At 32.1% G+C, this 25,697-nt stretch overlaps 1 protein-coding gene across 2 annotated transcripts in view; it reads left to right on the plus strand.

The window, feature by feature from the left end:
• LOC142337673 (uncharacterized) overlaps positions 1-25,697 on the plus strand; it is a 120,492-nt gene that overhangs the window by 2,913 nt on the left and 91,882 nt on the right. The window contains exon 2 of one of the 2 annotated variants that reach the window (XM_075387098.1): positions 18,596-18,859. The gene's annotated coding sequence lies outside the window, so the exon portion shown is untranslated. Of the gene's footprint in view, positions 1-18,447; positions 18,860-25,697 lie in introns of those variants that run through there. The other variant, XM_075387095.1, reaches the window with a different exon arrangement.

Below are 25,697 nucleotides of genomic sequence, written 5' to 3' on the forward strand. Positions count from 1 at the left end.
ATTTTCAGTATATTTATGGGAAGAGAAAATCATACTGAAATTCATAAGCGCACATTTGAAAAGTATTATTCCAACAAACCTAATGTTTGTTATTTTTTTAAAACAGTTGATTCATACTTTTATGTTTTCTTCCTAAAACTGTTAGTTTTTTGTTCACTTGTACGTCTCATGCTGTCGGGGGACATTGAATTGAACCCAGCGCCTCATCTGGAAAGTTTGATTGAGTATTCAAGTTACCTAAAAAACAGAGAAACCAGCCACTCGCCTTTATTTTTCCTTATTAATTGTCAAAGCTTGAAAAACAAGTTTGAAGAGTTTGCTATTTTTTTGCAAACAGCTCCCATTAATACGTTTGTCGCTGTAACTGAATCCTGGTTGGACACTGATTGTAATGTTGAAAGTAACTTTTTAACAGCATCGCATACTTTCTTTGGGAAACGTAGATCAGACAAATCAGGGGCTTCAAAGGAGGAGTAGGTATTTTTGTCCCGAAAAAATTTACCGCCGATATTAAATCAAGCCTTGAAACGGTTGATGAGAGTTTTTTGAATCCATTTGGGGTGAAATAACTGACCCTTTGAATGAAAAAATACTTGTTAGCATCTCTTATTGCACAAACAAACGTTATGGTGAGTATTTTCTTGATCAGTTAGGTACCAACTTATTGGGAGCATATAGCGTTACAGATAACGTTATTTTGCTGGGAGATTACAATTTGATTGAATTATCTGAACAAGACAGAAAAAAGTAAACTAGACATTTTTGCGTCAAATTCAGGATTAGAAATTGTTAACCTAAGGGATGCAACCAGAGGTACTGATAAAACATTCACACTTATTGATCACTGTTTTGTTTCAAAAGATCAGATAATTGCCTACAATGTCACAACAACCCTTTTTAACTCCGACCATTTTCTTGTTTTTTTCAATCAAACCTCTCAATGAAATCTGAGAGTGAAAACATAAAAACTATGAGAAATTTTCGACTTTTCTCATGCTCTAAATTTAACAGAGATCTTTCCCTCGCCGAATGGTGTAGAATGTACCGATGTGAGAATGGCAACGATATGTTTGATTCATTCCTCGATATTTTTGAGAAAATTTTTGAAAAACACGCACCAATTCAGAGTGTTAAAAAGGGGAGAAACTTATGAGAATTCTAAGCCCTGGTTAATACAAGAATTGAAAAATTTGATTGCACAAAAACGTTTTTTGTTCAATAAATGGAAAAAAATTCCTGATAGCGAGACGTACAAACAATTTAAGCGCTTAAGAAATTTATTTAATAGGAGACTAATGGAGGCGCACAACAATTTTTGCATCAATTTCTTCCAAAAACTACCAACAAGTCAGGAACAATGAAAATTCATTAAACAAAAGACCAGTCCGAATGAAAGAATTGTCAAGGTTGATGAAATCAGATTAGACAGTGGTGAAATTTCAAGGGAACCAAAAAAAATTGTCAATTGTCTGAACAGATCAATTGCTAATCTAGGTGTTTTCAAAGGTTTGGATATTGCTTGTGAATACGTTGATAAACTTAATATACCTGAACTCACATTCAAAATTGTGACTAGAAAAGAACTTTATTCAGTCATTGACTCGCTGAACGATAACAAAGCAGCAGGACCTGGTGGAATCTCAATTTGACTCATAAAGTCTTGCAGATGAACTACAGGCGTCCATCTACAATTCGCCTTAAATGAGTGCATTAAGGAGAAAATTTTCCCAACTAAAATGAAACTAGCCTATGTAACACCAATTTTCAAAAAAGGTGATAAATTGGATAGCACAAATTATTGACCAATTTCTGTAGCTCCGAGTTTTGCAAAATTTTTGTGCGCCTCCTTCTGAATCAGATGATGGAGTTCATTGATAAGCATAAAAAAATAAACAAAGAGCAATTCGGATTTCAGAAAAAAGTCTGCAACAGATGCAATTCTAGTACTGGTTGAAACAGTTTCGGCTAATTTAGATCAAAACAAAGAAACTGTTGCTATTTTTCTAGACCTTGCAAAAGCGTTTAATTCCATTTCGCATAACATTTTCCTTCAAAAAATTAAAGTGTATGGTTTTTCCCAGGAAGCGAAAGAATTAGTGTTTTCATTTCTTGCCAACCGCAGACAAAAGGTAAAAACCTAATGGCATATTCCCTGATTGTGAAATTTTGAATCACGGTGTGCCACAAGGAATTGTTTTAGGACCACTCATTTTTCTTTTATATGTGAACAATTTCTCATCTAAAATAAGCACAACGGAAAAGGTAATTCAATTCGCAGATGACACAATTATTGTCTGTTGTGGACAGAAAGGTAGCTTGCATGGAAAAGTCACGGAAATTTTACAAAAAACAGAAGAATATGTAGAGAAGAATAAACTAACTATATTAGTATTCAATAAACTTTGAATACAAAGAAAACCGAATCAATCTTTTTCTCGCGCGATAATTCAGATTTCGGATCCGTTTTTTACCAAAATGAAGTTCTCACAACACAAAAAAGTAGCAGATATATTGGTATTCAAATTGACAGGAATCTTAGTTTCGAGGAGCAGCTGGAAAAAACCTGGAAAAAGATGGCTCATGCTATAATATCAATTTACCTTATAAGACATCAAGTTCCCCTGAACGGGCGAATTCTTTTTCTAAAATCACTTGTGCTTTCACACTTATCATTTCCGGCAATCTTTTTTCAAAATTTATCTGCAAAAAACCTAAAACGCCTTAACCGACAGATTAAATGGGGTATGAAGGTGTGCTTTCTACGCAAAAAGTATGTCAAAGCGAGAGATCTGCTAATCCAGACAAAGACACTACCAGCTGAGCTAATAATAGCAAAAACGTCGCTAATCAATTTCGTTATGATATCGCTATGCCAGAGAATTCTGAAAACTTTCACGGGTATCTGAGTCTCCATCAAATTACTCCTACTCGAACAAAACAATTCAAAATTAGACAAAATGCCAAAACCAGCTTTGGAATGAATTCGATTGTTCGTCAATGCGTACAAAAATGGAATAGGTTACCACATTGGCTTCGGCTGGCAAAAAATGAAAACGTTTTTAAGAAAATGTTGAATGATTTCTTGCTCTCAAAACATGAAAAAATTCCTCTGAATAGTAACGTAGGAGCTTTTAAAAGTTATTTTTATTTTTAGGAAGAAAACAATCAAAAGAAAATTTTATAATGTGATTCTTTAAGAAATTTGTTGATGTTTATTATATTATTATTGTTTGAATGATTTGAAATAATTTTTGTTTCAAGTATATTTAACCGTATGGTTATAATTTTAATTTACTTGTTGCAAAAAAATAATGTAATTTTCAGTCATTATTTACATTGTCGTCAGCTTCTCGCAGCAGATCGTGAGCTCTAATTTATGCTCAATTAGTGAAAGCCGGTTTCTGGCAAAAGATTTTTCTGGATTAGATCTTTCTGGATTAGTCTGGATTAGATCTTTCTGGATTAGATCTTTCTGGATTAGATCTTTCCGGATTAGATCTTTCTGGATTAGATCTTTCTTAATTAGATCTTTCTGAATTAGATATTTCTGGATTAGATCTTTTTCGATTAGATCTTTCTGAATTAGATATTTCTGGATTAGATCTTTCTGGATTAGATCTTTCTGAATTAGATCTTTCTGAATTAGATTTTTCTGGATTAGATCTTTCTCGATTAGATCTTTCTGAATTAGATATTTCTGGATTAGATCTTTCTTAATTAGATCTTTCTGAATTAGATATTTCTGGATTAGATCTTTCTCGATTAGATCTTTCTGAATTAGATATTTCTGGATTAGATCTTTCTGGATTAGATCCTTCATGCAATCAGCAGGACGCAAATTTGGTCAAATGATTTTGAATATAACGGGTTAAACAAATGGGTCATCTGAATATTAGATTTTATTACAGTAAATAGGCATCGCGATAGAAACAAGGAGGTCAGCTAATGTTCGTCAGCACATGTTGTTCCGGACGCTTCCGTGGCTTATATATCTACGAAATCAAGCAGAGATAGGAAAAACTAAAAATAATAAATGATAGGCCATGCTTTTTATTGGAAAAATTGATGTACTCTCAATTTAGGATATAGACTTGAGGCCAATATCACTCTGGTTGTTTTTCATTCACAGACAAGGATCAGACAAACGCAGTTCACATTTCATTGATAAAGAAATCCACATTAAAACAGTTTCTGAAGAAATATGGGCCAGTCAAATATACAAAAAAAAGTTCTACATTTTTTCGAAACTTCAAAAACTAAGGTCATTCAAGATACAAAGCTTCATGATTGCACAACTCAGTTATTCGCTACTGAAGTTTTTTTTTTTACTTTTTTGCATATTCCGATATTATTTAGTAAATGCGCTCGAATAGTTTATCGATCAATTGAATAAAAAAACCTCTTTATAACATGCAGAAACAAATCATTTCAGGAACACAAATTTATCAGCGGATTAACAGAATTAAGCAGAAAAATTGTTCTTCGACTTCTTGACGCCCAATTTGATGATTCTAAGTAAAATGAATGAAGACAACTGCTTAGAAAAAGATACGAGCACATGTGCCCAATTAAAATCCGAAAAGAAGCTAAGAAACTTATTTTCAGTTTATTTACCCTAACATCAGCCAATGATAGCTACCAATGAAACATAAGGCTAAGATAGAAGCAATATGAAACAAGAAAAAGTGTGAATAGAAAGACTCAATTCTATATTTAAAAAAAAAACGAAATTACAGTTATCCAATCAAGCCATATTATGTAGAACAAATCCACGTCATCTATCATCAAAACAAAAAAAATTTAAGCAAACCAGGAGAAAAAAATAAACATAAGAACCAACGACATGCATTTTTCGAAATTATTTCTTGAAAAGTATTGGCTTCAAATATCGAAAAAAGTAATCTCATATTGAAAAATGGTGCCGCGACTTAAAGTTGGTTACCATTGCATCGCGGTCACTAATTGTTTATGAATTAAGTGTTTTTTTTAGTTAAATCATCAAAAAGCAACCAAAACAACACCAAGGCCACTAAATTCCAACAATTGTATTCACAAAACAAAAAGTACTAAAAAAGACTTCGAATTAAATGGCGCTTCAGTCGGTAATCTTAGCTAAAACCAGATGACATAAAACGCAGCTAAGACGACAGCAACAAACGACTGAGCCCTGTTATCCTTGAGAGTAAGAGACAAGATATTAGTACATTCTGCGCAGGGAAAATAATCAAGAATCCAAAATTCTTTAAAAACACGATTATCATACTCGAAAAACTTCAAGAAAAATGTAATCAATACACAGAATCGTCTCGTTTTGTTACAGAGCAGCTGGGACCTGTCATAATTGAATCAAATGTTTCACTAAGAAAACCAGTAAACAAAACGAAAATTTGAAAAGTCGCTTAATGTTTATGGAGACAACCGGTTTAAAACTTTTAACGTTTTTGACGATAAAACGGTAAGAGCGTAAAATTTTGACCTCTGAGAAATTCAATTTTTGTAGGTCCTTACAAAGCTTTTTAATAATTTCGCTAACAAGACATAGTTGCAACGCCGCATATAAACAACAAAAATAGGCACAAATACAAAAGGTAACACGATTATTCAAGGTACAGAAACTGAAAACACTATACGTTTTTGACTGAAGGCACTGCACAATCATTGCTGCATGTCAATAATGAAGATTAATGATAAAAAACAACATATAGAGACGAAACAAAAAAAATCAATGAAAAAACTATAAAAGGACTGAAAGAAAAAACTCAACAGCCCAAAAATTTTTAGAATAAACTATTAACATACTCAGAATATTTTTAAGACAATTTTAGTCAGTAAAGAGGATCGTTTCATTTCCTTTCAAAGCTGTCATAATGTTGTCAACATTGTTACTAAAAAAGCCAGCAACCTTTAAGCAAAAAGAAAGATTTCGTCCGTTTCAAACAGACGGATGCTTAAAGTTTACTTCTGACAAATTATAATTTCGCGGCTGCGTCAAAAACCTCTTAATCATTTCATCTAGTTACAGCACCGCGTATAAACAACAAGAACAGGCAGAAATAGATATAGGCAAGGCGGCTATACAATGAGTAGAAACCAAAAACAGTATAAGTTGTTAACTAAAGGCACTGCATAATTTCTTCTACGCACCATTGGATAAACCGTTGTCACTTGTCATTAATGAGATTTAATGATTTAAAATGCAACAAATAGAAGCAAAACACAAAAAAAGAGAAAAATCACAAGAAAACACAGTGACGAGGCTTAGAACAAAAAAAATTGACGAAGAGCCCTGTAAAATCGGACTCAAACATTTTTAGAGAGCTGCATTTTCTTCTCCAGTCGACAATTCATGATGTCGAAGCAACAACAACCAGAATCAGAATTATGAATTGAAACGTTATATTAATTCACCTATACCCAATCAGAATGACCAGTTTTACCTGTCAATAAATACTTTTAAAGATAATGGAACAAAATGAGCGATACCTTGAGGAAAAACTCAAAAACTTAATAAAACATAACGGAAACACCGTGAATATAGTGTCAAAGCCGTTAAAACTACTGACAAGATGTACTGCAAGACATTCTTTTGTGCCTCCTTATAGAGCTTAATTTATTTTCTAATTGAACAATTTTAAGGGCCAATCCTCAAAAAAGAACAAAAAGTACAGGCAGAACTATAAAGTCAGCACTAATTTGCAAGAATTTGACGTGCAAATCTAAGTTGTTTCAAACAAAGGAATATATTGAAAGGAACAAATTAACTCAAGCATCCTAAAACCGTCAATAGCATTGAAAAATTATGTGGCAAGAGACAGGAATCACATTAAACACGAGTAAAAAATAAAAAAATTTTAAAATTTTGGTGAAAATAATTGAATTCACGGCAAAAAACGTTTATACTCCAGGGAATCTGCGTCGTCATTTTAATTATACTGGCTAAAAATTTGCAGAAAATTCATAGAAAAAAGCGAAAACATCAGTCTAATTGCCGCTCGTGGAAAACGTTATCTCTTTAGCCCGAATATTTGTTGAAGGCTTTCTTCTCCATTTGCAACAAAGTTTAAAAAACTGGAAACTTTAAAACCATTTTTTTGATGCGGTCACTGTTCTAGTCTAATAAAAGCCACTGCCTCATTTTGACTTCTTATGACGTTACAAAGTCGAATAATGAGAGGATCTTGAAAAATAATTCGCTAATCAAAATAATAATAATTTGGTCTGTTTTAAAAACCACATAAACACTATTAACATTCTTGATAGTGGGTTGCGTATTTATTGACAACATTTTTGTTATTTATATTGTGAATAAGTGATTGTGAAAAAAATTTTACCAAAAAATGGGAAGTACGCTAAAGGTAAAACTTTTGGCAAAGACCTGAATATTCATCGAACACTTTCCACCTAGATAACTCAAAAACGGAAAACAGTTTAAATTTTACGCTGAATGGGCCTTCGAATGATACCTTTAATGTCTTTTTACGTCTTTCAAATATATCGATCGTACAATACAAGCCGAGCACAACTCCGCATCCCCCCGCCCATGTAGTGAGATTTAAGCAATCATATATAACTTCAAAGAAAGACAGTAAAGGATCTAGAACAATTCTTCGAAATACGCTGTAATTGACAATTGTTAAATCGGTTTAAGTGTTAATAACCCGGGTAGAAACCGAATAGTTAACTTGTAAGAACTTGCATGTCGAATGGTTAACTTGTAAGTTCCAAACATTCCAAATAGGAATTTATGATTGAATTGAAGAAAATAGAAAATCAAGCAAGTTCAAATACGTACATTCATAACTTGCGAAGTTTTAAATGTTTTTATTCCTACAGCATAGGAAATGTTATCTTGTAAAACTTGCAAGTTTTTGGCAAAAAATACAAGGCGAAAAATACAACAAAAATCACCTTGCAAGTTTTTGCCAGGAACTTGCAAGTTCTTACAAGATAAACGTTCACAAGAAGAAAAGTTATCTTGTAAGGGAGAGCCTTGTAAGTCGAATGGTTAACGTGTAAGTAACTTTTAAGTCAAATGGTCAACTTTCAAGAGCCTTGTAAGTAGATTGGTTAACTTGTAAGACCTTGTAAGTCGAATGATTAATTTGTAATTGCTTGCAGGTTTCTTACAAGTTCTTACAAGTTGATGCATCGCCTTGCAAGTTTTTCTTTCAAAAACGTGCAGGTTCTTACAAGTTAACCATTTGACTAACAATTTCTTACAAGTTATCCAATCGAATTACAAGTTCTTACTAAATAACCCGCCGACCTACAAGGCTTTTGAAATTTAACAATTCGACTCAAACAGGGTTATTGTCCGTTAAACATTCAACTCAAATTATTTGTTCTACATAATTTTTTAGAAAATAGTTTTTTACCGGATAACAAATTCTGCCTAAATCTTGGCAAAAAATAAAAACATTGGCAAAACATGAATATCAACAGATGTTTAAATTATACAGCATCTGGAAAAGTAGGCATTAATTGAAGTTACAAAATAAGAAAGGAAATAAAATTGAAAGGTCACTAATTTATTACAAAAATGGTGACATAACCTTAATTAAAGTCAAAAACAGTGAAAAATTTTTTGAATATTTAAAAAAGACAATAGTCAAGAAGCTAATTAAGATCTCCAATTTATTAATTGAAATGCAAAATGACCTCCTGAGTTGATAAAGTTGAAAAGTAACAATTTTGTCAATTTAGGTCGCATAGTATTATGCTACCCAAATAGAGCAACTAACTCCCACGCGCTTTCTAAGGTAAATGACTAAATGTTAAACTGAGTTAACCAATAAAGTTTGAGCTCAACCGGAACGAACTCTCAAGAAGCTTACAAAATAGCCTTTCAACTTGCAATTTCATGAAAAGTTAACTATTCGACTGAAAAGTTTTTACAAGTTAACCGTTCGACTTTCAAGGCTCTTGAAAATTAACCATTCGAATTACAAGTTAATAAACAAGTTCACCATTCGACTTACAAGAATCTTACAAGATAACCCTTCATCTTGTGAATGTTTATCTTGTAAGAACTTGCTAGTTCCTGGCAGAAACTTACAAGGCGGTCCTTCTAGACTTACTAGAAAAATACATACGCAAGTTCTGTGTTTTATGTATTTTTTTTTCAATCATTCAGAGACTGCAGGTTTTTAGAACTAATGATTCGAGAATGCCCTTGTCGCTGATTGGTTTGATTAACTAGTGTGTCCAGAGGACTTATAACAGTTGATTTGCAGCAAGTTTCTTTACTTAAGTATCCTTACTGAATGTAAGTCTGCAAAATATTCTATTTGTACTGGATAACAGCAAAACTCACGCAATTGGAGAGATAAGGTAGTTGAAACCTGTCGAATGTGCACCTTTCTATAGAAGTGTGTCTGTGAGGATGAAATCAAGAGCTTAATAGTTTGTTTTCCCGATAAAATTATGGATACTATATGTAAATATTCCATTTCCTATTGAACAGGGAATTTGTACCCTGATTGAGCGGGAAACTTGGAGAGATATGATATTCTAAAGCTGCCAGGAATATGCTTTTCCAATGCAAATAAAAGGTGGTGTTAAATTGTTTCTAACTGATCTTCTACAAAACAAATTAAGGGTTCAAAAACTTTAAATTCAACGTTATCTGTTTCAGAGAAAAAAATGGAACCCGGGGGTTTCATAGTCTGCCTCACGATTCTAATTTGAGATTTAATTAACAAAAACAAAGAAATAAGGACAAACATGGTTCCGATTATATTGAGTTAAGTTAGAAAAGTAAAATCGGTATTAATTTTGATAGGTTGATATGATAATTTTCTAGGAATATGTCTTGCTACAAATCAAAACAAACGGTTTTGGCAATGGAGAAAAAGTAATAACGTTGAACAAGGTGGCTCGGTAATGTGTTCACACTTTATGTTCCGACCCGGCTCATCCTTTTTTTGAATTAATTGTCTATTAAATTAGGAAGAGAAAGAATCATTTCAAAAACGCACATGCTGTTCGATATTAATGAGATAATGAGTTTACAAAACGTTTCAAATGCAAACCACTAAATGAAATAAGACATTGAGAGCCGATGACAACTGCCATTAACCAGACTACGAGACAAAAAAATCAACTACATATTACAAACATTAGTTACGGTCAAATTCAATATTTTTCAAAATCACTACCAAAGTCAGAATAGCATCCGAGAAAAACTAAATTTATCGTATCAACTTGTTGTTCACTTCAAAGGAGATGGGACTGGGTAACAAAACAAAAATAAGAGTGCGCAAATTCACAACAACCATCAGCTTTCATCTAAAAATACTAGACAGAATCTTATGTAATTCCATTGGAGACCTTTGAACCGGTCATTAGCGCGACATTGAATTAACTAGTGCCACCTTGGAGAGCTAAGAGACCTGCCATTAATCAATTTTTGAGACAAAATAAGCAAAAAAATCAATTAAAAAATTACACTTTAGTTACGACTGACAATCAATATCTATTTTTTTACAAACACTTAATAGCTATGTCCAAAATGGCATCAGATAAAACCAGACAAAAATCCTAACAGTCTTCATTAGAAGCATCAGATGAAAACGTAAATATCATAAAAAAAAACAATTATAGAACTCCAGAAAACAGAAGAGACAGGTCATTAATTAGACAACTTAAGAAGCGAACAATATAAAAACAAAAGGAAAAAGTTGGAAAATACGCTTGCATGTTTGGCAATAATTAAATTCGAATTTAGTGAAACCAATAACTGTCAACAGAAATTATCAAATAAGTTGTTGTCAACTGCCCTTGAGACCTGTCATTATCCAGAAAATGCCATAAGACTACAAAAAATTGGACTACTAAGAAAAAACTACTAAGAAAATAACCGAATCAATTTACAAAAAAATTCTGAGATGGTGTTGAAGCCGCTAAAAAACGGAGATGGGGTCCTTTATTAAAACAATTAAAACTCCTCCACGCCACGACAATCCGCCATTAATGTTATAGTGGGACAATGAATTAAAAAAGAATTAAAAACTAGCAAATAGCAAGAAATCACAAAAATTTAATGGAAACTAAGTTTATTTTCAATAGAAGTACTGATTTTTTATTATCTTGAGATAAAACAACCAAGTTTTTTGAGACTAATCAACGAGTTGTTAGAATTTAGAAATTTTTGGCAATGTCAAAAGATAGCTACGATTTTAATACAACAAATAAATTCACAGACATAACGGCCATTATTAGGTATCAACTGAAAGTATTAAAAAAGTTTCGCTTAAACCAAATGCATCTTTTACTATTGAAACTGTGCATGAACAAGGCTGCGAAAGGAACAAAAAATTTGGGTAAAAATTCTATTTAGGTTGACAAAAAACATTAGTGAAAGTCATGAAAACCGTAAAATTTTTTGCGTTAAGATAACTTTAGGTAATTAAGCATCATTGTTACAAAAATTTGAGCTCTTAGTAATTCATTTTTGAGTGAAAACTATTCTATTCCGTACTAGGCATAGAAATGAAAACAAAAAAAATCAAGTTAGTTTTGCCAAAGTTCTCGCTCAAATAGTGTCATAACAATTTTTCACTGTCAAAAACCACGACGAATCAAAATCTAGTCATGATGTTGATGCCGTCTGGTGACAATATCTAAATACTCCAAAATTTACTGAAATAGATAAGTTGGCAACAAAAATTTTATTGTAGCAAAAACAAGTAATGCATTTTGGACAATGATTGTATAAGTTAGAAAAAACCGTCAAAACTTTTAGTTCAGAAAACTTTTGAAGAAATGGTAGGGAAATCCAGTAAATCCTTAAATTAAAAAAGTCTAAGCGGCTTTTAGGTCTCTAATTCTGATTAAATTGAGACAAACAGATGGCTAAAATCTATACTGCTGCCATTTTTCTCAACAAAAGCTGCGTTCTGAAAAGTTCAGCAATTTTTGATACCAAAATTCTGATTCAAACGAGTCAGCAAACCTCTTCTGTGTTTAAGAGCAAAATAAATAAAACCATTGATATCAAATTTAACAAATTTTCCGCAAAATTGACACAAATTATGCAAAAATTCCCGAAACTGTGATCTAAAACAACGAATGTCATCCTAATGTTCACAAAAAATTAACTATAACTGCATGGAAGAAGCAAACCTCCAATATCATTTTTAATTCTACATTCTACGAGGCACGATCTTTCTAATGATACTAATGATAATACTCTCAATTGCCTATGATGCATAAATCGATTAGCCACAACTGACTTAAAAAACCAGTTGAGCACATAGTACCTCCTCCATAAAATGGTTCGAAGCAAAAACAAAAAAGCTTTGAGATTTTTTCAGGCACCAACTCTGAAAATGAAACACAAAAACAATCATTGCATGAAACATTTTTAAAAGAAATTCAAAAAGAAAAGCTTATTTTATATAGCAGGATATATCAAAATTTGCAAAAATCAGCCAATGTTCACAGTGATCAGTCTTTACGATCTGATTATGTTCGATTTCAAAACTCGAAACTCTCCTCGGCAGGTTTTTAATGTCAAAATTTATGAAGTGTTCATTCAACTAACTTCAAAACTGATTGATATCAACAAAAACGTAGAATTGTATCAGAAAGTTTTAAAACTAGTTATTAAATTAGAGCAAAAATTTGAAATCCCAACTGATATATAGAATAGGAACTGTACAAGGAGGCTCGCTAATGTGCCATGTCACATACTGTTCCGACCTGCTAATCCACAGTTTTCTTTAGATTTTACAGCAATTGAAGCAGATATATTTTCTCTAAGGAAGTAGTTCAAATCTTATTTGAACTTTGTTGGATTCTTAAAAAAGACAGACGTCTTCATAAAATTCGGTTCATACATGTGAGATAAAATTTTTTCAACCGACCAAAATGAACAAAAGCAGAAACGAAACAACAGACTTGAAACCAACTCTAATGCAAATTCTAAAGAAGAAACAAAAATGGATTTTATTATGAGAACAACTAATTTTACCAAACAACAAAAAGTTAGATACAAAAATCAACATCTGATTGCCAAAGTTCTCGCTCGAATAGTGTCATAACAACTTTTCACTGTCAAAAACCACGACGAATCAAAATCTAGTCATGATGTTGATGCCGTCTGGTGACAATATCTAAATAATCCAAAATTTACTGAAATAGATAAGTTGGCAACAAAAATTTTATTGTAGCAAAAACAAATAATGCATTTTGGACAATGATTGTATAAGTTAGAAAAAACCGTCAAAACTTTTAGTTCAAAAAACTTTTGAAGAAATGGTAGGGAAATCCAGTAAATCCTTAAATTAAAAAAGTCTTAGCGGCTTTTAGGTCTCGAATTCTGATTAAATTGAGAAAAACAGATGGCTAAAATCTATACTGCTGCCATTTTTCTCAACAAAAGCTGAGTTCTGAAAAGTTCGGCAATGTTTGATACCAAAATTCTGATTCAAACGAGTCAGCAAACCTCTTCTTTGTTTACAAGCAAAATAAATAAAACCATTGATATCAAATTTAACAAATTTTCCGCAAAATTGACACAAATTATACAAAAATTCCCAAAACTGTGAACTAAAACAACGAATGTCATCCTAATGTTCAAAAAAAATTAACTATAACTGCATGGAAGAAGCAAACCTCCAATATCATTTTTAATTCTACATTCTACGAGGTACGATCTTTCTAATGATACTAATGATAATACTCTCAACTGCCTATGATGCATAAATCGATTAGCCACAACTGATTTAAAAAACCAGTTGAGCACATAGTACCTCCTCCATAAAATGGGTCGAAGCAAAAACAAAAAAGCTTTGAGATTTTTTCAGGCACCAACTCTGAAAATGAAACACAAAAACAATCATTGCATGAAACATTTTTAAAAGAAATTCAAAAAGAAAAGCTAATTTTATATAGCAGGATATATCAAAATTTGCAAAAATCAGCCAATGTTCACAGTGATCAGTCTTTACAATCTAATTATGTTCGATTTCAAAACTCAAAACTCTCCTCGGCAGGTTTTTAATGTCAAAATTTATGAAGTGTTCATTCAATTAACTTCAAAACTGATTGATATCAACAAAATCGTAGAATTGTATCAGAAAGTTTTAAAACTAGTTATTAAATTAGAGCAAAAATTTGAAATCCCAACTGATATATAGAATAGGAACTGTACAAGGAGGCTCGCTAATGTGCCATGTCACATACTGTTCCGACCTGCTAATCCACAGTTTTCTTTAGATTTTATAGCAATTGAAGCAGATATATTTTCTCTAAGGAAGTAGTTCAAATCTTATTTGAACTTTGTTGGATTCTTAAAAAAGACAGACGTCTTCAAAAAATTCGGTTCATACATGTGAGATAAAATTTTTTCAACCGACCAAAATGAACAAAAGCAGAAACGAAACAACAGACTTGAAACCAACTCTAATGCAAATTCTAAAGAAGAAACAAAAATGGATTTTATTATGAGAACAACTAATTTTACCAAATAACAAAAAGTTAGATACAAAAATCAACATCTGATTGTTTTTCAAGTTATATCTCAAATTGTATTGGATTTTAAGAAAAACAGTGGTCTCTACTTAAATTTGATTAGATTTTAAAATCTTAAATATAGTTCATAGATGAGGGCTTAGGGTAACTCGCAAATTCAATCGGTCTTGTTTGCCAATGGAACATATTGGAAATTGATTGTTTTTGCGTATTCGTTATCAATTCAAACGAGCAAGCATATGCGGAATCAAAATCACAAAAGGATTTTGAATAAAATGTTTTTGAAAAACTTTGACTCTTATCCCATACAGCCTACGAGTAAAATCCAATATCCAAAACTTCTAAGCTGCAGTATTTGAGACTGATTCTGAAGCCGATAGGATAGTTTGTTAAGAACATTAACCTCAGAAATAGCAAAAAAAATATTGAGGGCAAAATATTTTGAAAATTTGATTTTATTTTTCAAATAATTTTAATCATTCGTGTTCAAATCGACGAAAATTGACGTTCTAACTATGCCTCTGCAAAACAATAACCTGAACTTGTCATCAATCAAGTCAACAATAATTAAAGAGCCCATTTGTAAACAACCATCTTAAAGAGCCCATTTGTAAACAAAATCAGAACCAAAATGAAAAACAACCAGATGAATAACAAAAAAACCCAAAAGTTTTACCTATAGAAATTCTGTAATTTTAAATCTATCAATAGCCACCAGCCGTAAAGGAAATCTAGATGCAGCGTTACTTCATTAATGACTTTCTTTAATAGAAAAAATTTTAATAAAATATATTGAAGGTCATTATTACTTATAAAAAAAACAAAGCTGTCACATTTCAAAATTCAATTATGTTTTCTCGAAAACATTAAGGCCCACGAATTATAGCTAAACATTGAAATCATTCAGAAGTTTTTTATTGCCACTACTGCATTCAATGATATTTCTAATAAGGCAGATTTTAACAAATCTACAAAATTTTGTCAAATCTCAAAAATTCGCAAAGTCTTCAATAATAGAAATAATTTCATAGGTTTTTTTGGATAAAAACTAATTGTATCAATTCCAGTATTTTATTGGCCTACTTGGCCTCTAATTGTTTCCAATTAGTTTTTTTTGAGCTCAATAACTCTTCGTTGTGTGCCGAAAATTAAGAAAATGACCTTTGCGTTCACTCATTAATCATAAACTTAATTGTGAATTCAAAAAGATGTTACACTAGCCAGATAATCGCAAACTCAGTCGTGAATGAGTTATTTCGGGTCTGCCATTGAAGTTTAAAAGACGCTGCTGATAACAATTTATCACATCTTGACCACACACACATATGAGAACTTAAAGAAAAGCATTGAAAAGTAGACAATGTTTTTAAAAATTTTTTGCAAAAATTCTTATTAAATTTAATAGGTTCAATGTGATCACTGCTTTGCACTACAAGCTCCGCATTTTATTTATGTTCATCCAGGTTTCCATGCAAAAGTTAGTGAGACCTTTAAATATAGGAACTCAGCAACAAAACAGCACAAAAACCTTATGGAAACTTTTAGTGTCAAAGACAACAAAATCATTAATGGAACTCCGATCGCTTCAGGCAACAAAATTAAGAATAAATGTTTATCAAGAAAGCCAGAAAATTATGTTTCGTAACTGTGCCGGAAAATCACAAGAACAAAACCAAAACAAAATTCAAATGGTCCCAAAGAAAAACAAAATTAGCTGCAAAGACTGAAAACTCTACATCCAAACCCCAGTTTGTTTTATTCTAAGAAACCACGATGAGACAAACAATAGCATCGATATTGCTTAATGGTTGGAAAAATTTTGAAAATGATCACATAATTGGACAAAAATTAACGATAGTTGTGAATTGTTCCCAAAAACTTTAGGCCTCGATAAGTCCTCGGAAATTGCGATAGTTTGAAAGAGATTTTTATTTTCCTACTCTACCCTGGAGGGGATTTCTTGTGAAACCACTCATATGATGAATATATTGCTCAGTCAAACGATAAATATATCGCTCGGTCAAAATTGACTCAACAAAAAATAACAGTTGAGCAAATAGTTCCTACCCCCACAAGTGGGGTCGGAACAATGTGATCTTGTCAGAGTCTCGTGCGTTAATGTGTAATATTAAAATTTTGTTGTTTTGGAAAAATTACCAGCTGGTTGTGACTTTTAAATCTGGCTTCGCTTTTAAAATCCATTGAAACTGAAGGCCGGCCTTAGGATTGAAAGCTAATTTTGAATTGTTACAGGAACGAAGCACAATAAAAACAAAAACCAGATATTTATTTGGCATTGAAGAAAGCATAAAAATGACATTGGAAAAACAGAGATAGCACTTGCTCAATAAACACAGTTGAAGGAGTTGCGTAAATAGGGAGGGAAGACAATATAAGCTTCCTAACAAATGTCACAAAAACAGACTGAAAACTTAAGCCACCTCAAAAAACAAAAGACACTTGTTCATTTTTAATGAGTAAATTTTGGTGAACAGTTTTCATCATATTGCTTTATTCGTTCACTCCTCTATCTCAATTTATTTTACTTGATAAACAGTTTTGTTCAGGTTTGTGGCTGAAAAAGGCGTGCGCTAATTGACCGCAAACGAATTTTTATACAGTTGTTCATATCCCTGCTTGGTGGAAATATAGTGATTATTGTTTGTATATTTTTTGATCTGTGCGTGAAAACCGTTTTTTGATCATTGTCGATATTGGTGGAAACAAAAACATGTTTGATTTAATTTAGCGCTTATTTGAAATAAATAATAAGAGTGAATCCCCCGTTTATACCTCAGGGGTTTTCAGTTGATTTCGGCTCTTATTTTTCACTCTCTCGCTCTTTCTTTCACTTTATTATTCGGTCTAATTTGCACTATATGCAGTCGGAGAGAGTCTCAATTTTGTGAATCTAATTACTTCACATTTGCTTTGTGGTTGGAGAACGCGCCCTAATTTACCTTGAAGGGCAGCAGAGCCTTGCCCAATTGAACGCTCACCAAGCCGAATTGGTACTTTTACGTGACAGTGATGAAAATATTTGTTTCATGGGTCAATCACTCGCTAAACAATAGCAAATTAAGGATCTAAACTGTAGGCCACGTAATATTGTGATAAAGTGTAGCACAGAAGGGGTGGCGATTCTCTACTAGGATTAGTTTTGGTTATCCTTTTATTTGAATGATTCAGAAAAAGTAGAATAATCTACACAAAAACTATACAATCCAAAAAACGGTCAGTTTCTTTTATAAACATCAAGTCAAAGCTTATTTAATCAAACCTCTTTAAAAGTGACTACCGTTTTTTCTACTAAATAAGTCGCTGTTTGCTTTTGGAGTTTTTTAAATTAATTGTTTAATAAATGAACAAAAACTTCAATCACAAAAGATCTGAACCACTTTTGAAGTCTTGGAAGTGGCAGGAAATGCTAATCGAAATTCAATCAAAATGTTTGTGTACCAAAACTAAAGGGTATTAACTCAGTACACCGTCTGTATATAAAAAGTTCATTTGTGACCATTTTGCTAATTACGATGCACCGTTTTTTGTAAAAATTTACCTAAGATTCAGCAAAATTGAAACTAACAAACAAAAGCAATCATTGCACTTTATTCGAACTGTACAGGCCAGCAAGTCCAAAATTTAAATTGTTTTTCACTGTTTTAAACGTTACAATTTTTAACTTAACTGTTCGCGGTGAGTTGCGGTAAGTTTTTTCGAACATATAGGATTTCGACTATTTGCTAATGTGTGAATATAAACCAAAGGTGAGTGGGGCTGAAATCAAAAAGATTTTTATCACTGCAGTAGACACGATGAATAAGCCGCTCCCTCCTCTGTTTTTAAAGTCTACCACCACAAAATTGAAATAGTTGTTACCGCTTTTCTTTTTATTCTTCCCCATTTTAACCAACATTCTCTAGCTCTAGTTTTCCCAATAATTCCATTCTCCTGTTAGACTCTTCGATTTCTAGCATCGAGTTATAGTAGTTGTTAGTAGGGATTGTAGCGAAAGAAAAGAATAATATAATGATAGTGTAACAAGGAGAGTTTTATTATCAGTAGTATTCGAGGTGGAATCTTTTGAAGTGGAGAAAATAGCCCCGTGTATTTGTTAAAGAAACAAAAATGGCAAAGGTTAAAGTAAAAAACAACATTACTACCCCCAAAAAACACCATTACTGCGCAAATTAACATTGCTGCAAAAAAACGGACAGTCCTCCTAGACCACTGTGGCATGTACAAATATATAGCCATGGAATTTGTGAGTTATGGCTACTTGTTACCCTGGCATTGAATTACCATTTAACATTTTGCTAGCAAATTTTTGCGCTTAATTTCCCCCCTTAGTTACTGGCCGTCTGGGGGTATGGTGCTGTTAATGGTAAGTCAAATAGTGTCACCCGGGGATAGTGGTAAGTATTTACTTTGAATTTCTAATGCAATCCCAATTATCTCATTGACTAGTTCAAGAAGAAGTTTATCTACCTTATTCAAAAAAGATTTCGAGAAAAGTTATCGTCATTGGCCTAAGTAATTTTTAAAAGCTATTAAAATTATTCGTTTTATTGATGGGTAGATAAATATATTCAGCTCCTGATTGCAATAGACCTTACGTGAGAAAGTTATCAGCACCTTTTTCCGTGGTTAGGATTTTATCTCTTGCAGTAGAAATCGTTGATTGTTCTATCAAGAATGTGTTTCGCTACAGACGCCCCTACTCTCCTTCCTTGAAAAAAGTTTAGATGAGAACTAGTCCTAACGAGGTCTTTAAATAACTTCAAAAAAGTTCCGGTTTTACAAATTTTGTAATCAGCGATTGTAGTTCTATTTTTAGAAATTTCGGAATATTTTTTTTTCGTATCTAAATACTGCCTATTTAAAATACTCAACTACAGCTTGTTTATAGAACTTGTTTTATAACCAGTTATATTGTTGTTTTATTAGTTTTCGCGTAAAAATAGTAAATGCAGTGACCTAAATATAAGTTGCCATTCTATTTGATCGCTTAGAACAGCAAACGGAATCAGTCAGTGACTTGTGTTCAGGCATTGTACACCTTTGTTGATTTATTTTTGGTTACGCGCACGGAAAATTTTCGCTATCGTTGGTTTTATACAAAACAAGGAGGCTCGGTGATGTGCGTTACAGATAATGTGGGTTACAGATAATGTTCATCCCACATTTTGTACTTGTTTGTCTACCAAATGAAGACAAAGGAGACTTTCAAAAATGCACATACTGCAAGAAAAAATGGTGTTTGAGTTTCAAAAATTCGTTACAAATTTAAACAACTGAATGAATTAAATAATGCCGTGCCGCATTGGGGCGCCAATGAGATTTGTCCTTAATGAGACAAAAAGATTTAAAGAGAAAACGAAGGCACTTAGCAACAAGGTCAAAAGACAATCCACTGAAACCTAAACTACACAAATGTTCTTTCTTTTTACTAACGGCACATGGAGCCTGTCTGTAATGAGACTAGGTCACAAACCCGCAAAAAGAACAAAAAATGCAGAAAAATTCAAAAATCTTTGAAAGTTTTGAAACCAACTATTTTCATAAATACACGGTCATTAGCTCTTAACTAAAAATGGTAGATAGATCAACATGTAACTCCCTAGGAAGTTAACGGAACCCAAAACTAGTGATACTAAGTTATAAGAGTACAGAAGAAAAACAATTAGAGACAGTCAATTTACAAATAATTTACACAAAAACAACGTATTGAAATACAAGTACAAAAATTTGACTAACAGAAGTACAACGTAAAATCGTAAGCTATCAGTTGCACAATTAATTATGTTAATTTAGCTCTCAATAAAACATCAATTAAAGGGGCCATGTGAAAAAAAAAGAAGAGAGAACCACATATTGGCCGGGATAAGAACTCACAAAGTTCTGTTGAAAAAACATATTAGACATGAAACATCTGTTAAACCACAAAAAGTACAGAAATTTAAAGTTTGAATAACCGCAAAGTGAATGAGACCCATCACTAATGGAGCTGAATTAGAATTTGATAAAAGAGGAACATAAAACGTCTAATTATTTGTCATTTCAAACCATTAAAACCATTAACTATCAACTGAACTCATTCAAAAAGTTCACTAATACCTCAAAGAAAGCCATGAAAGCCTTTCGTTATTCAGAGTAAGTCTTACCACTACAACGGAAAATCAACTGCAGACAAAACCAGAAATTCAAATAAAAATTTCGACAAAAAAGTGTCTAAGCGTTAAAAAAAATACTGGAGACTTAATTTATGTTCATTTGGGACTCCTTTCAATGCCAATGGAACCTGTCAATTTGTCTTAACGTAACAACACTTCACAGAAAAATCACCATTATAAACAAAATCCAGAAATCACCAAGTTTTAAGAATAACCGTAGTGTTAAAATTAAAAAGACGATAGTTTAAACGTGAGACCCATGAAGAGATTACGTTCTGTTTCGCCAAGAAACGGATGGCACTTGACATTTATTAGACAAGTTATCTAAATAAGATTGAGATAGAGCAAAAAATTAATTTCTGATTGTTTCAAAGGTGTAACACCAATTAAGTATAAACTCAAAGCAGTAGATAAGTTCACTTATTCCCCTTACGGAAGCTAATTGAATATTGATAAGGAGACTATGGTATAAAGATATAAAAAAGCAAGCATTATTCAAAAAATTCTTCAAGAAATTTTAAAACACCCCTCGATGTCATAAAAGCCATGAGCAATTCTCCGAATACGTGATAGACTTTCTTTTGGACCTATAAAAAATGACAATGGCCCTTGTCGTTAATAGAAACTTGACTTAAAAAGTGACATGATGTAGAATGACTTGAAAATAAAAACAAAAGATTTGAAAGGATATAAAAATCAGCGCTCCGATGCGATTCGAATCCGTTCGATTGTTCATTCACGATGACAGCAAAACTGTGTGATCGATTAAGCAAAATTAAAATTTTATTCGTTGGTGGTAACGGTTTCTATGCATTTAAACAATGGAAACAGTCAAGAATTTGATCCTGGAAATATAAAAACGCTATTTTAGTCCTTTAATTTTTGTGATAAATTATCTGGTTAGTTATGATTAGTAAAAGAAATTCTCCCACGTAAGCTAAAATCTTATCTAAGAAACTGTCAAGACAATTTTTGTTCAAATGAAAGTCTTGCAAAAAGCTGGTAAGATTAACATCTGCATTTTCTAAAATTTGTGCAAATCTAACATTCAGATAGCACAAAAAACGGAAAATTACATGAAAAAAGAGAAGAATCATTGCAGGATAATGATCCGATGCACAGGATATTCTTTTTTTTATATGGTTGGGTATTTACAACCGAAACGGCGGCAATGTTTTTCTGAGCTTCATAAAATACAAAACAGTTTGCAAAAATCCACATTTCTTCCAAGAATGAGCGTGCAGTAGTGCAAGGAAACGAAATAAACTGTATGGAAGTTTAAAAAACTCGAATATTATCGTCAAATAGTAGATTTTTTTCTGAATTAAAGATAATCAAAACGTGTAACTCTTTTAATCCCGGAAAAGAAAAAGAAAAGTTCTTATGTAGTTCTCAAGTAGTGTAAGTATTGTCCTAGGGATCTCGAGTGGTCTAGATTAGTTAGATGAAATTCAATTGTTTTGAAGTATATCTATTGCGATCTATTTCTTAAAATAAACAGAACTCTAAAATTTTCTGAGCATTTTGAAAAATGATGCACTAGTAAAAAAAACCAATGAGAGCAAAGCTTGACTAGACTTCTTTTATAACTTTCTTGTAAACTGAACATTCTTGAGCAAGAATCGTCATGGAATAAAATGTGCTAGAAATTCAAACGGCTGTAAAAAAAATCCAACGTAAATTTACTGCAGGTAAACCCCTTCAGCGACTCGTTATGGGCTCATCCAGCTATGTTTCATTACTGAGAGCTGACACAAAATTGTCGCCACAGAGATCAATCTTTTTCCTAGAGTAAAACTCAGTAATACAGCTTCTTAATTTAATTTCCCTCTGTTGTGTAATTAGATATCTTCTCAAATCTTGACTAGTTGTTGAACTTTTATTGCACCAGTCTTCATGTGAGTTCTGAGATTCTTCCCGTTGATTTTTTCTGTTGTGAACATTTGATTATGTGCTAAGAAACAGCGAGGAAGCAATTTTATCAATGGCGCCTATCGCCCAGTAGCCCAATTTCTGTGAGATGCAGTAATTACAGTTGGACAATAAAGAACAAAAACAGTAAAGTTGAAAAATTCGCTAATTTTTTTTAAAAAAATCATTACGATATTTCTTTTTGAAAAACAATTTATTTCAAAGTAATGAATACTATTAGAAATCAACTAAAAAATCCCATATGTTTACTGTCACCAATGCCTCTAAAGAAGGGCAATGGGACCTGTCGGTATTCAATTTTGTATGTGGATACAAAAAGAACAACAAATGGACAACAAAAAAAAATCAATTAAAACTAGCGCGAAAACGCTTTCCAAGCCGTAAAGGCACAATTTGGACCTCAAAATATTTTTGATTGCAATGTATTTGAACACTTATAACGTAGTATGCAACTTCTTGATTAATCGGACTAGGTAAGAAGCGGACAAAAACGAAAACAAGCCAAAATTAAGTAGTACTCTTTTTTCGAAAAAAATTTATTCAAAAGTCATGAAAGCCATTAATTACAAGAGGAAATAGTTAAATAGGTTCATTAATTGTCCAAAAAAACATTTGAGACTTGCATTAATCCAGAATAGGTCTCACGTCTACAAAAATAACTTCAAATATGACAAAAACCAAAAACTAAATTACTATCTTTTTTGTGAAAATCCCCTGTCGAAGCCAGTAAAGTTATAACAAACTGTTTAAAATCCTTAGATTTTGTGACACAAATATTTTTGGACAGCTTCCTTTGACAGCAATAATATCATATGCGACCTGTAATTAACAAGACTAGGTAACAAACAGACATAAAAGGAACAAAACTGCGATGTTAATGTGTTTTTTCATTTGGGAAACAATTTTTTTCAAAATCATGAAAGCCATCAGCTATCTGCTATTATCAGAGTATTGGCTGATCTATTTTTTCCAAATCTGTCATTTTTCTGGAAATTTCATACGACTAAAAAGACAAAGTAAAAACGACAGTTAAAGACAAAAATAAAAAATTCAATTAAATTCTTCGGGAAAGTAGTGTCGAAGCCGCTAAAAACATAATCTATATTTTAAAGATTTTAATAAAATCAATTGTGCTTTACTTTGCAAGCCAATAATGTGATATGGGAAAAAATAATTAACGTGACAATTTGAAAAAAATAGAAAAGGTGAAAAAACGACAAAAACCTAAAAAAAACTAATGTGAAATCTAATAGTATCAAAGCCAGAAAACAAGAACTATAGGTGTAAAACCGAAGAAAAATATTGAATTTTAAATCAGAAGACAGAAAAAGCATTCTTTCTTTGCTGACACTAAGCCACAAGTTGACCAAACTAAGAACAATATAGAGGCAAAGTTCAATAAGCCATTATTTATTTAAAAACTAAATTTTTTTAAAAGTCAAAACGACCATAAGCTTTCTAGTAAAAAACTGGATGCAATAAATTAGAGCTGCTTAGTAAGCCAATTGGTCCTCTCGCTACTGAGTTTTGATGTGAAATGTTCTGTTCGTTTAAAATTATAAAAATCGACTAATTTAATTTAAAAAAATCCAGCTGATTGCAATTCGAACTATTTTGGATTGTAACAGTCCAAGATTGGTCCAAAGCTAGCCCTGCTAATACTGCTTGTTCATTAGGCACACTTATTTTTTCGAATGTTGTATATATTTATCTAATTTGTTAGTTAAAATATCAAAAATAAACGCTGCGATTTTGAGAATCAACGAGTAAATTTAGCAAAGAACGGCAAAGTTTTAATTACAGAGCACTCTCAACAGCTATTGAAGAAAAGAAAGCCCCCTTTTAGTCTTTTCAGTCTGCAAAGATTGTGGTAGTGGTGTTTGGATGTGTGATTCCGGAAAATTTAATCAAAGTGGACTAAAGAAGCTTATTTCGTTCTGTTTTTGATGAAAAAGTCCTAATTTTGAAATATTTAGCGAGAAGTTTTGACAAAAATTTAAATAAAAATAGTCGACTATAATTGTCTTTAAAAAGTGAACAACACTTTTATGAAACAAAAAGAAACTTTAGCAAAGTTGACGACGTTTTAGTAAAAATTTCCGGAAAAATGAATAAAAACGACGGAATTCACTCTCATTTTCTCAGAAGTTTATACCTTATTAATCCCTGTAAAAACGAAAAATCAAATAAATTCCATATTCTACGCAGGATGAGCTTTCTAATGATACCAGTCTCATCTCTTTACGATAGATATATCGATCGGCCAAAATTGTTTGAACAAAAAAAAACCAATTTGAGTATATAGTTCCTCCCCTCCTCCCCTCCTCCCCTCATTAAATGTTGCTCAGAAGCGTCTTTTTTGGTATTTTTTTATTTTTAATTTAGCGTCTTGATGGAAATTTTTGTGAATCGTTTTTAACAATCAATCATGTTCGTTTTCCCCAGCTATTTTTCATTGAAAAATTGTGTGCATTTTCAGAAATTCTGATTAAATTTGGAAAGTTTCCGATTAGTTAGTTATTCTGTATATGTTCTCTTCTATTTATGTTTAATGTATCAAAATTTGATTTAATGCTATTCATATCTTTTGAGAAATATCCTGGAAAAGTTTCCACTTTTCATCTAGCAGTTTCTTGCTAGCCATTTGCTGACAATCGCATGCTTGATCAGAAAAAGAATGACAAATTTTAAACAGTAATCAAATCGCTGAACACTGAAATTTTGAAGAACATGAAAGCTACAGAACATGAAAGCATGAGTATCCGTACATATTAGCTTTTCTGGCTTCAATTAACTGCACGAAAATTTACTTCGAGAAGTGAAAAGACAATTTGAAAATTGAGTTTTCTGGATTATGTTTTTACTTTTGGTTTGTGGAAAAAAACTGAAACCAGCAAAATTTGACACGCAAATTAAAACTTATTTTAATCTCTTCCAACAGGAACTGAGTTGTTTTCTTTTTAATATAAAGAGAATATAACGTTTTAGATCTTCAGAAACCACTCACTTTTTAGTCTTTCTTTCTACTTAATGTACCTCCTTTGTAAGAAAAATTTGATTGCTCATACATCAAAGTCTCGTATGCATCCAAATCACGCCTATCGAGTATTTCGTTTT

The sequence above is a fragment of the Convolutriloba macropyga genome, chromosome 4 (assembly GCF_964194025.1).
Source record: "Convolutriloba macropyga chromosome 4, txConMacr16.3, whole genome shotgun sequence".
NCBI lineage: Eukaryota > Metazoa > Xenacoelomorpha > Acoela > Convolutidae > Convolutriloba > Convolutriloba macropyga.